At 42.3% G+C, this 10,679-nt stretch overlaps 1 protein-coding gene across 7 annotated transcripts in view; it reads left to right on the top strand.

Annotated features, from left to right (window-relative positions):
* The first annotated feature begins 4,277 nt into the window (after positions 1–4,277).
* The window catches only part of FAM135A (family with sequence similarity 135 member A), a 157,111-nt gene continuing 150,709 nt past the window's right edge, over positions 4,278–10,679 (top strand). For 4 of the 7 annotated variants that reach the window (XM_054022145.1, XM_054022146.1, XM_054022142.1 and 1 more), the window contains exon 1: positions 4,489–5,054. The gene's annotated coding sequence lies outside the window, so the exon portion shown is untranslated. Of the gene's footprint in view, positions 4,335–4,488; positions 5,055–10,679 lie in introns of those variants that run through there. The other 3 variants (XM_054022143.1, XM_054022148.1, XM_054022147.1) reach the window with 3 other exon arrangements.

Below are 10,679 nucleotides of genomic sequence, written 5' to 3'. Positions count from 1 at the left end.
CTTCTGATGTTCCAGGTCTCTTTTTTGTCTAGACAATTCCAGCCTCTTGATAAAATAACAATAATAAATAGATGGAGGTATACCTATCTCATAGAACTGGAAGGGACCCTAAAAGGTCATTAAGTCCAGTCCCCTGCCTTCACTAGCAGGACCAAGTACTGATTTTGCCCCAGATCCCTAAGTGGCCCCCTCAAGGATTGAGCTCATAACTCTGGGTTTAGCAGGCCAATGCTCAAACCACTGAGCTATCCCTCCTCCCACAAGGAGGAGTATGGAGAAGATCAGCTGTTGAGAATTGCTGTTGGGCTTAGCTAAGATGAAAGAAAGTTCTGATTGCAAGTACGTGCCTGGAGCAACACAACAAAAAGATAGGTTTCAGAGTAGCAGCCGTGTTAGTCTGTATCCGCAAAAAGAACAGGAGTACTTGTGGCACCTTAGAGACTAACAAATTTATTAGAGCGTAATGCTTTTAACAAAAAGAACAGGAGTACTTGTGGCACCTTAGAGACTAACAAATTTATTAGAGCATTATGCTCTAATAAAATAAATAAATTTGTTAGTCTCTAAGGTGCCACAAGTACTCCTGTTCTTTTAACAAAAAGATAGTTACTAGCATTCACCCCTTGTTATGGAAGCTGTCCAAACAGCTGATTCTGAGTTAACACCGGTTCAGAAATCTACAAGGACTACAATCTGGCCAGGAACCCATCTGCAGAAGGTGTAATGTGCTCTTGCATCCTATTTTGGACCTATAATGTAAGAGATCTGTCACACCTCTCCCAGTCTTGGTGGCAGTTAATTTATATCCTTCCCCAAAACTCACTGTGTCTATGACAGCTGCTTGGTGTAAATGGCCAGAAGGACCACTGACCACATTTTTAAGAAATTTACCCTAGACAACTACATTACTGTAGCACAGGGATTACATTAGATAAAAGGTTAACCAGATCATGGCTCCAACCCTGACTGGTTTTCTTTCCCAAGAGAAATATCTGTAGCTTAAACTAGCACTAGGTACAAATGGCCTAGCTTTAGTACAAATAACATCAATCTCAGATTTCGTTTTAGAACAAAATTCTAGCCCTCATAGTTGCAAAGAAAAGCTTGAAGATGTGAACTGAATGTAACTGAAGCAATTGTGTCTCCCTGAGCCTGCAGAGAAGCATGCAGCAGCAATTTGAATTGGGGAAGAAGCAACCTGGTCTCAGATGCCTCACGCCTAACACCAGAGTACACCAGATCCTTGTTAGTGTAGGGGTGGGGCTGGGTCGCTGGAATTCTGGATACCCTTTTGGATTCTGCAATTTACTCCCTCTTGATTGAGTTCAGATGGGTCCAAGGGCTCTGTTCCTTTCCTCTGGCCTTCTGGTTTTACAGGTCAGATTATTTTTGTGTTTTCTAAGAGCTATAAAGCCTAGAGACTAATTTTTAAATGAAATATGAGATTACAAAGAACAAGATAGCTGCCGCAAAAACAAAAACAACACAGCAGATTGCTGACCCAGCCCAACTTAAACCCTAAACTGAAAAACATAGAAGTTCTGCTAGATATGACTCAACTCAAAGACTTCCTTCTCAGTACATTAGATATTACCAGTCTGATAGAAAGAACAAGCAAGAGCCAACCTGGGTTTTATCAGCTCAGATGGTATTATGATTGTTGGGTTTAATGTCTGCACCTATAGTCATAGTTCCCTGCTTCTGTTGGGATCTCAGGCATAGTGCCTGCTTCTGCTGGGATCTCAGGTTACATTGAGATGTGCCTCAATGTAACCTGAGATCCCAGCAGAAGCAGGCAGCAAAGGGACTCTTGCATTACAGCCAAGTAATGATGTCTTCTAGGCCTCTCTGGCCTTGTGGTTGATGGGATAAATATGTAACTAGGAATGAAGTTCCAAACACCTTTTGTCTCAACTGTCATATCTATGAATGCATCCAACCTTAGATGAGTCCATTCAGTGGGACTCTACAACCAGGAAACTTAATCTCTCCAGGTATAGCAGTTCCATGGAAATGCCCTGGAGGTGAGGGCAGTTTTCTGTACACAGTCAGGACCTTCAAAAAGCTGGTATCCCAAAGGGTGCTCTTTGTTAAAAAGGACTGTCAAGCCTTACTTCACATAAGCAATCAATGACGTACTGGATTGCACACCTTCTGTACTGGGAAGCACAGCAAGAATGGCAGTGGGCTCTGTCCTAAACTCATTGCCACTTACCTAGAAAGGAAGAACATGATCATAGATTGAGTCGATCTATGACAGATCCTGACAAGTAGTTTCTCTCTGGACCAGGGGATGGCAAATTAGATCTCTCTGGTGGGAGATGAATCTCTGCCACTCATCTGAAGAAGCTATCAGTCTTTTGCTTATGCTTGAAAAAAGATTATGTTAGAAGAAACTATTTCTCCATCCACTGGTGAATGGGCCATGGCAGGGAATATCTCTTATTTTCACTAAGGAGTTTCCTGTACACTTATCCACTAGTTCGTCTGGCAACAAAAGTTCTAGAAAAGCTCAGGAGAGACAAAGATATAATAGTCCAGATAGGTATATTTCTTAATTCTGTTGCAATATCCAAATCTAATCCTACCATAGTGTCAGTTTGGCCTTGGATAATTACTCAGAATCAGGATACCTTTCTACATTACAACACAGGAGCCTTCTCGCAATACTTTGGTTCCTAGCATCCATACAGATGATTTCTCTGGGCAGGTTGCTTGTGTGCTTCTGGTATCTCATTCTCAGATATCATCTATAAGAAAGACCTACATCTCCAAGTGGAAAAGATTTGTTGTGTGGTGTAATCAATATCAAGTACACCCTTTTATATGCCTTGCACAAAAACTGTTTCAGTACCTTTCTCATATGTCTGAATGTAACCTGTCATGAAATAGTCAAAGGTAAATCAGTATCATTTTAACTTCATGTTGTCAGGTTTGAATGTCAGTGTTGACACTTTGGAAAGCTCCATTATAACAAGCCCCTGGTATAGTCATGAGGTCCTGATAAAGCAGATGTAAGCTTCTCTTGAGTCACTTACTTCCTGTGAACTTAAATTTCTTACAAGGAAGTTCATCTTGCAGGTGACTGTGACTTCAGCCTGCAGAGTGAATAAACGTCTGGACATAGTGTCTGAGTTATCTCTGATCAGATTTTACAAGGATAAACTGGTGTTATGGACTCACTGGAGATTCCTCTCCAAATGTGCTTTTGGAGTGCCACCAATATCAGTCTATAATCCTGCTAGCGTTCTTTCCATGCCAATCCCAGTGAGGCTTTCCGCCATATGATTGATGCGAAGAAGTTCTTGGGTTTCTATCTGGAGCAGACTACAGCTCCAAACTCATCTTTTTATTTCTTTTGACAACAGTTCACTGGAAAATATTACCAAAACAACCATATCTAAATGGAGGTCTGATCATATTTAACATTGTGATGACTTGGTTGGCATGAAGCTGGAAGGCTACAAGGTTTATAAGACTAAAGGCAGGTCTGCCAACCATGCCTGTCTTATAAACATTTCCAACACAAACATCTACAAAGCAGCTACATGTTGGATTTGGACTTCAGACAGAAATCCAAGTTTGCATCTACAGAACTTGTTTCCAAGGCAGGGGAGGCCAAGTTGTCCCATCATTAAAGAAATTGGGGAATGGAGGTAGGAGGAGCGGTTAGTTAGAGTGATTTTGTTTTCTGGGCCATGGCAGGGAATATCTCTTATTTTCACTAAGCAACCTTTGGGGGCCGGTGGGTTACCTATCTGAATGGAGCCTGTTAGTGAGTTTGAGAGGCATCTTAGCCCCCTTGCTTTCCTAGTAGCACTGTTGTTCTTGTTATTGCCTCTTTTTGCAGATGTGCTCTCATTTTCTCTCAGTACCTTCCTCAATTCTTTCCAGGAGTGAGAATGCTGCCTGGTGAGCGTCCTTAGAGAAGACTAATCATCTTTAATTCTGCTTCTATGAAGCCACTATCTTGCAGGATTCTGGCTCACCTTCTCCCCCCCTCTTCAGAATTTCTCTCTTTTGAGGTGCTTTTCTCTTGAACTTTGGTGTGTGTACGACCTCTAGGCCAGATCTAATGTTGATTATTTTAAACGGGCTATTCCTTGTGGGAGTCTGGTGTCTCCAGCCAAGGAGCGGAGTGGCATGTTTGGAGGGCAGCGTTTGTGAGTGACAGGGGCGGCCATGAGCGGCCAGTAGGGGGCCTGATTTATACTACCCCGCCCGCTGCTGTCAGACAGTCTCAAGCCTTGGCGAGGAGCCTTCGCTGTGTCGCCCACGGAGCTGCGACCCAGCGCGGGGGGAGTCCCTGCGATGCCTCCGAGCCAGAATTAGGTGTGAGTAATGTCCCCTTGTTATCGGCTCACCCCCCCCCCCCATTTCCCCGGGCAGTAGTCGCAGCGGGAGGCCAGCCCAGCCGCCCTGCGGCTGGCAGAGGCGTCTGGGTGGCAGCCGATCCCCGCTGCCCTGGTCATTCCCCTGTTCTCGGGCCGGGACAGCTGCACCCGCCCGCAGCGCCACTAGCACAGAGCAGGCTTCAGTCCGACCCTCCCTCGCAAGCAGCAGCAGGAGCCCGGCTCGGAGGAGCCGCAGGGGGAGCACGAGCCCGAGCAGCAGCCGCAGGGGGAGCAGGCGCCCGGCTCGGAGCAGAGAACAGGAACCGGGAGCAGCGGGAGGGTCTGGCGGCGCCGCCGAGCCTGACGCGGCCGCGGCAAGACCCAGGCACGCGGAACCGAGGATGTGGCGGCGGTAGCGGGGCAGTAACCGCCGCCGGCCTCTGCCCCCCCGCGCAGCCCTCCTGGGCTCCGGCCGCCGCGCGGCTCCTAGGAGCAGGAGCGGCGTGTGCCCGGCCAGCAAGCCCCCGCCCTCCCAGAGGACTGGGGCGCCGGCCGGCGACACGGGCCGCTCCGGCAGCAGTAGGCTTTGGCGTCGGATGCATGTGCTACGCCAGCCCGGTGCTGCCGAGGCCTGGACTCCGCCGAAGAGAGCAGAGCAGAGCAGGGCGAGGAGGGGGCGGGCGATCTCCGGATACCAGAGGCGGCTTCATTGTGGCTCAGGTTGGTGCGGGCCTGTGCAGTGGACCCGGAGTCAGAGCGGAGGGAGGGTTGGATCCCCTCGCCGCGGCCCCCCACCGCAGCTGGGGTGGGGTAAGGGTGTCTGCGTTCAAAGCACGCGAATGAAAGCTCCTCTGATCAGCAGCGAGCGCGCCTGCTACCGCCCTCCTGGGTCTGGCCTGTGCCCCTGGGACGGGAAGTCCGGACCCTAACAGCAGGGGCTTGTTTGTTTCCTTCTGGCCTGCGATGATCATAGTAACCCCGCCTCGTAATGGGGCAGCAGCAGGAGAGACTAGGAAACCAGAGAAGGAAAACTCTCCGGCACTTCCCTTCCTATCCCCGCCTGTGGGACGCGGAGGGCCCCGGATGGGTGCCCTTTCCATCCCTCTGCGCGTCCCCCTGGGCAGCACTGACGGCAAGCAACTCTTCAGTGCTCTCTCCTCTTTCACTGTAGCAGAAGGCGTGAAATCATTTACATTGTCCCTTTTCCTCTTTTATCGTTTCTTTAGCTAATGGATAATTCTAGTGCTTTGGTACTTTGTCTATGAAGAAGTTATGCCTGGGTAGGATTTTTTTCAATGTGTTTAATCTGAGTAAAAGAAAGTATTGGAAATAAATCAAAATGTGGTGAGTTAGTGTACACTTAGATGAACTCCTTGGTTTTGTTGAATTTTTTCAGGTTCTTTCTGAGGACAGCTCTTAATATTGCCCCACTGTTTGAAGAATTATCAGCATTGCTAATTGAATGTTGTTTCCTCGTGTAATCTAGAAGTTGTTGGACGTGGGTTGGGAATATTTTACAGCTATTTCCTGGTACACATAGCTACTTAGGAATTGCATTTGAAGGACTTGCCAAATACATTTGGATACCATCATTTAATGCTCTGCAGAAACTTCACATAGGGCAATGTGCTTCTCTATGGAAAAAAAGTATATGTTATTACCATTCCTGCTGCAGAAACAAAAGCATACTTCCATCCTGTTTAAAAAAAAATGTAACCTGTGCAATTATATTTGTATTACAATGAATGTACTTTACTCATATTATAATAAGTGATCTGTTCTTCACTCAGCATCAGGAATAGCTGTGTGTATATTAAAGGGAGAATAAATCAAAATATTAGCACAATTATAGTGAATTTGAATGTTGTAGGATTGGGAATAGTCTTAATTAATAAGAGTTGGCTAAAGAGACTTACTTAATGGGACTCTTTGTTAAATTTTGTATCATATTTAGGTTATTTGAAATATTATATGAAATCTACGATCAATATAAATGTTTTTCTGAATTCTGTTGAAAATTGCTTTTAAACAAGTATTCCCTTCATGCTAGTGCATGAGACACTGAATGTGAATTTGAGTACAAACTTGACCCCATACAGAAGTGACTACTAGATTTTTCTAGTCTGTGAGAGAAATTGCACAGCACACATAACAAATAAATGGAAATAACTTTAAAAAAATCTAATTATGATAATCGGGAGTGGTGGTGCTCTAAGTAAGAAAATGTCAGTTTTAAAACCATCTGTTTTTTAAAAAAAAAGGTTTTTTGTTTGTTTTTGCTTAAGGTCCACCTATTCTGTTTCTGTGTTTCCTGCTAGTGTTGGAGGGTAAACTTATTTCAGTTTGGGAGTCTGACCTTATCAGTGGACAAGGCACAAGTTTTGGGGTTTTTGTTTTTTTGTTTTTGTTTGTTTGTTTGTGTTTTTTTTTTTTTTTTTTTAAATCAGCCCACTTAGTTAATCTGAATGCATTTGCATTATTATTTCGGGGATCAAAATGCAAATCCTATTCAATTTTTCATTTCTTGAGCTGGCAGGGGGTGAAAGTGTTATTGAGGTGATTCTTATTACTGTAGAAGGGATTAAATTGTATTGCTAACAGTGGCATTGGAACAATTTTTATGATGCTGCTGAAAGCCATTGAACAAAATTGTAAACCCTCTATGAGGGAAACCACTTAAAGCCAGGGGATGCTTCCAGCACCCTGATTGGTAATACGGAAATCTGTTAACATTATGCGTGTGAAAAACAACTCAAAAGGGAGCCTGGCTCTTGTTGGAGGATGCTAACACAATCAGAATCAGTAAGGGATCAATTCTGCGGGAGCATCATTGCTATTTGTCATACTGGAACAATTCTTGGTTTATGGAATAGTGCATCAAGTGCTTTAACCTACATGTATAGCCTCTGCAAAAAATTCCTTGAGCCTGTTCAACCTGAAAGGGCTGTTCTATAAGAAGCAAACAAGAAATCAGACCTCAGTGATGTATCTTTGAATTTTGTATGAATGAGGTATAAGCCTATCATCTTCTCTCCATCTAAATCCTAGTGACTACCCTAGTCACTTTCTGAACATCCACACGAGAGAAATACACCACCAATCTGCACCAGACAGGGTGCCTTAATTTGTGTTTGTTTTCATCCTTACTTCTGCTCCCTCCCCCACTTCCACCCCCGTCTTTCTAGGTTTCTTTCACAGCATAGTTCATCTCTCATTCCAGCTTAAGTCGATGTAAGTTACATCACTCAGAGGGGTGAAAAAATCACCCCCCTGAGTGACTTAGCTTACATCGACCTAACACAGTGTCTACACCGCGCAGTGTCAGCAGGAGATGCTCTCCCGCCAACTCACCTTCCGCCTCTTGGGGAAACGGAGTACTGAAGTTGACAGGAGACCGCTCTCCCATTGACTTATCGCGTCTTCACCAGACCAGCTAAATCAGGGGTTCTTAAACTGGGGGGTTGGGACCCCTTAGGGGGTTGTGAGGTTATTATATGGGGGGTCGCGAACTGTCAGCCTCCACCCCAAACCCCGCTTTGCCTCCAGCATGTATAATGGTGTTAAATATATAAAAAAAGTGTTTTTTAATTTATGACGGGGGTCACACTCAGAGGCTTGCTATGTGAAAGGGGTCACCAGTACAAAAGTTTGAGAATCACTGAGCTAAATCGATGCCGCTGCATTGACAAGCCCTCGGTACTGGCTTGTAACTGATTAAAATAATAGAACATGAGTTAGAAAGTATTCTTTGAAATTATTTAAATTAACTTATGTGAAATGTAGTACTTTAATCCAGTTACAGAAACTGACTGATATAGTGAATGAAAGGTATTAGTTTTTTTAATAGGGAGAATGAGATGCTGCCTTTAGTGAAATGAATATGGTATCCTTAAATCTAACTCAGGTGAAAAATACAACATTTATGTTGTCATTGTTAGAATTTGGCATGAATAGTAGTTGATTATGATTGGGAGCATGCAAGGGCTAAGCTAATGTAGTGGATGAATTGCTTTTTCTACTAGAGGGTGGACCTTTTAAGGTCAAGATTAAAATTAATTGCAGCAGAGGAAGTTAGAACTAAAGATTTTATTACCAGCATCCTTTATTAAAAATGTTATTTGTATGGACTAATGCCCCTCATTCTTTCTTCACTTGTAAATCTAAATAATTTGCCTTCTCTTTTTGTGATCTCAGACCTACCCGCCTTTTTGTCCTTTTTGCCGCTTGTTTCGGAATTCTTTTGTGCTTTTTTTTTTTTTTTTTTTTTTTAAGTCAAAAATCCCAAAAGGCTGTAATGTAGTTGTACCAAATTCTACTCTCTCAATAAACCAAGGGGTGGGAGTTTTAGTTACTTTATGGGTACATAAAATATCATTAAACTTTCATTATCTTGATAAGGGCAGATGAGCAGCATTTTTTGTGTATGAGCAGGTAAATGCTCTTGACAGTTTTGCTAGTCCACTGTTATATGTGATAAATAGTCGATTTTGTAAATTCATTGCGCTAGACCACAAATGTCCAAAGTAGGCATTTACATTCAGTGCAAATTAGGGCTGTCAAACGATTAAAAAAAATTAATCGCGCAATTAAACAATAATAGAATACCATTTATTTAAATAGTTTTGGATATTTTCTACATTTTAAAACATATTGTTTTCAATTACAGCACAGAATGCAAAGTGTACAGTGCTCACTTTATATTTGATTACAAATATTTGCCCTGTAAAAAAACAAAAGTAATAGTATTTTTCAGTTCACCTAATACAAGTACTGTAATGAAATCTCTTTATCATGAAGATCAAACTTACAAATGTAGAGTTATGTACAAAAAATAAGTGCATTCAAAAATAAAACAATGTCAAATTTTAGAGTCCACTCAGTCCTACTTCTTGTTCAGCCAATCGCTCAGACAAACAAGTTTGTTTACATTTGCAGGAGATAATGCTGCCCACGTCTTGTTTACAATGTCACCTGAAAGTGAGAACAGGCGTTCGCATGGCACTGCTGTAGCCGGCATCGCAAGGTATTTATTTGCCAGATGCACTAAAGATCCATCTGTCCTTTCATGCTTCAACCACCATTCCAGAGGACATGCGTCCATGCTGATAATGAGTTCTGCTCGATAACCATCCAAAGCAGTGCGGACCGATGCATATTCATTTTCATCATCTGAGTCAGATGCCATCAGCAGAAGGCTGCTTTTGTTTTTTGGTGGTTCAGATTCTGTAATTTCTGCATCAGAGTGTTGCTCTTTTCAGACTTCTGAAAGCATCCCTCTCAGATTTTGGAAGGCACTTCAGATTCTTAAACCTTGGGTCAAGTGATTGCAGCTATCTTTAGAAATCTCACATTGATACCATCTTTGTGTTTTGTCAAATCTGCAGTGAAAGTATTCTTAAAAGGAACAACATGTGCTGGGTCATCATCCGAGACTGCTATAACATGAAATATATTGCAGAATATGGGTAAAACAGAGTAGGAGACATAGAATTCTCTCCCGAGGAGTTCAGCCACAAATTTAATTAATGCATTATTTTTTTAACAAGCGTCATCAGCATGGACACACATCCTCTGGAATGGTGGCCAAAGAATGAAAGGGCATAGGAATATTTAGCATATCTGACACATAAATACCTTGCAATGCCGGCTACAAAAGTGCCAAGGGAACGCCTGTTCTCACTTTCAGGAGACATAAATAAGAAGCGGACAGCATTATCTCCCGTAAATGTAAACAGACTTGTTTGTCTTAGCGATTGGCTGAACAAGAAGTAGGACTGAGTGGACTTGTAGACTAAAATTTTACATCGTTTTATTTTTGAGTACAGTTATGTAACAAAAAAAAATCTACATTTGTAAGTTGCACTTTCACCATAAAGACATTGCACTACAGTACTTGTATGAGGTGAATTGAAAAATACTAATCCTTTTGTTTGCATTTTTACAGTGTAAATATTTGTAATAAAATAATATAAAGTGAGTACTGTTTACTTTTTATACTGTGTTGTAATTGAAATCAATATATTTGAAAATGTAGAAAAACATCCACAAATATTTAATACATTTCAATTGGTATTTAATTGTTTAACAGTGAGATTAAAACTGCAATTAATCGCGATTAATTTTTTTGAGTTAATTACGTGCGTTAACTGCGATTAATCGACAGCCCTAGTGCAAATACATTTGATTTCACATTGATTTTTCTTTTAGACAACATACGTTCTTATTAAAAATTTCATGAATTGCATATTAACCAATGCCACATATTCAGTAGACATAAATATGATATGACATTTGTTTTTTTCCTTATTGTAAGAGTTAGGAAGGGAGGGGTATGAGCTTTTTGTT

This window comes from Malaclemys terrapin, chromosome 3 (assembly GCF_027887155.1).
Source record: "Malaclemys terrapin pileata isolate rMalTer1 chromosome 3, rMalTer1.hap1, whole genome shotgun sequence".
Taxonomy (NCBI): domain Eukaryota; kingdom Metazoa; phylum Chordata; order Testudines; family Emydidae; genus Malaclemys; species Malaclemys terrapin.
Note: the sequence above shows the minus strand (reverse complement) of the source record. Positions and strands in the feature narration are given on the sequence as shown.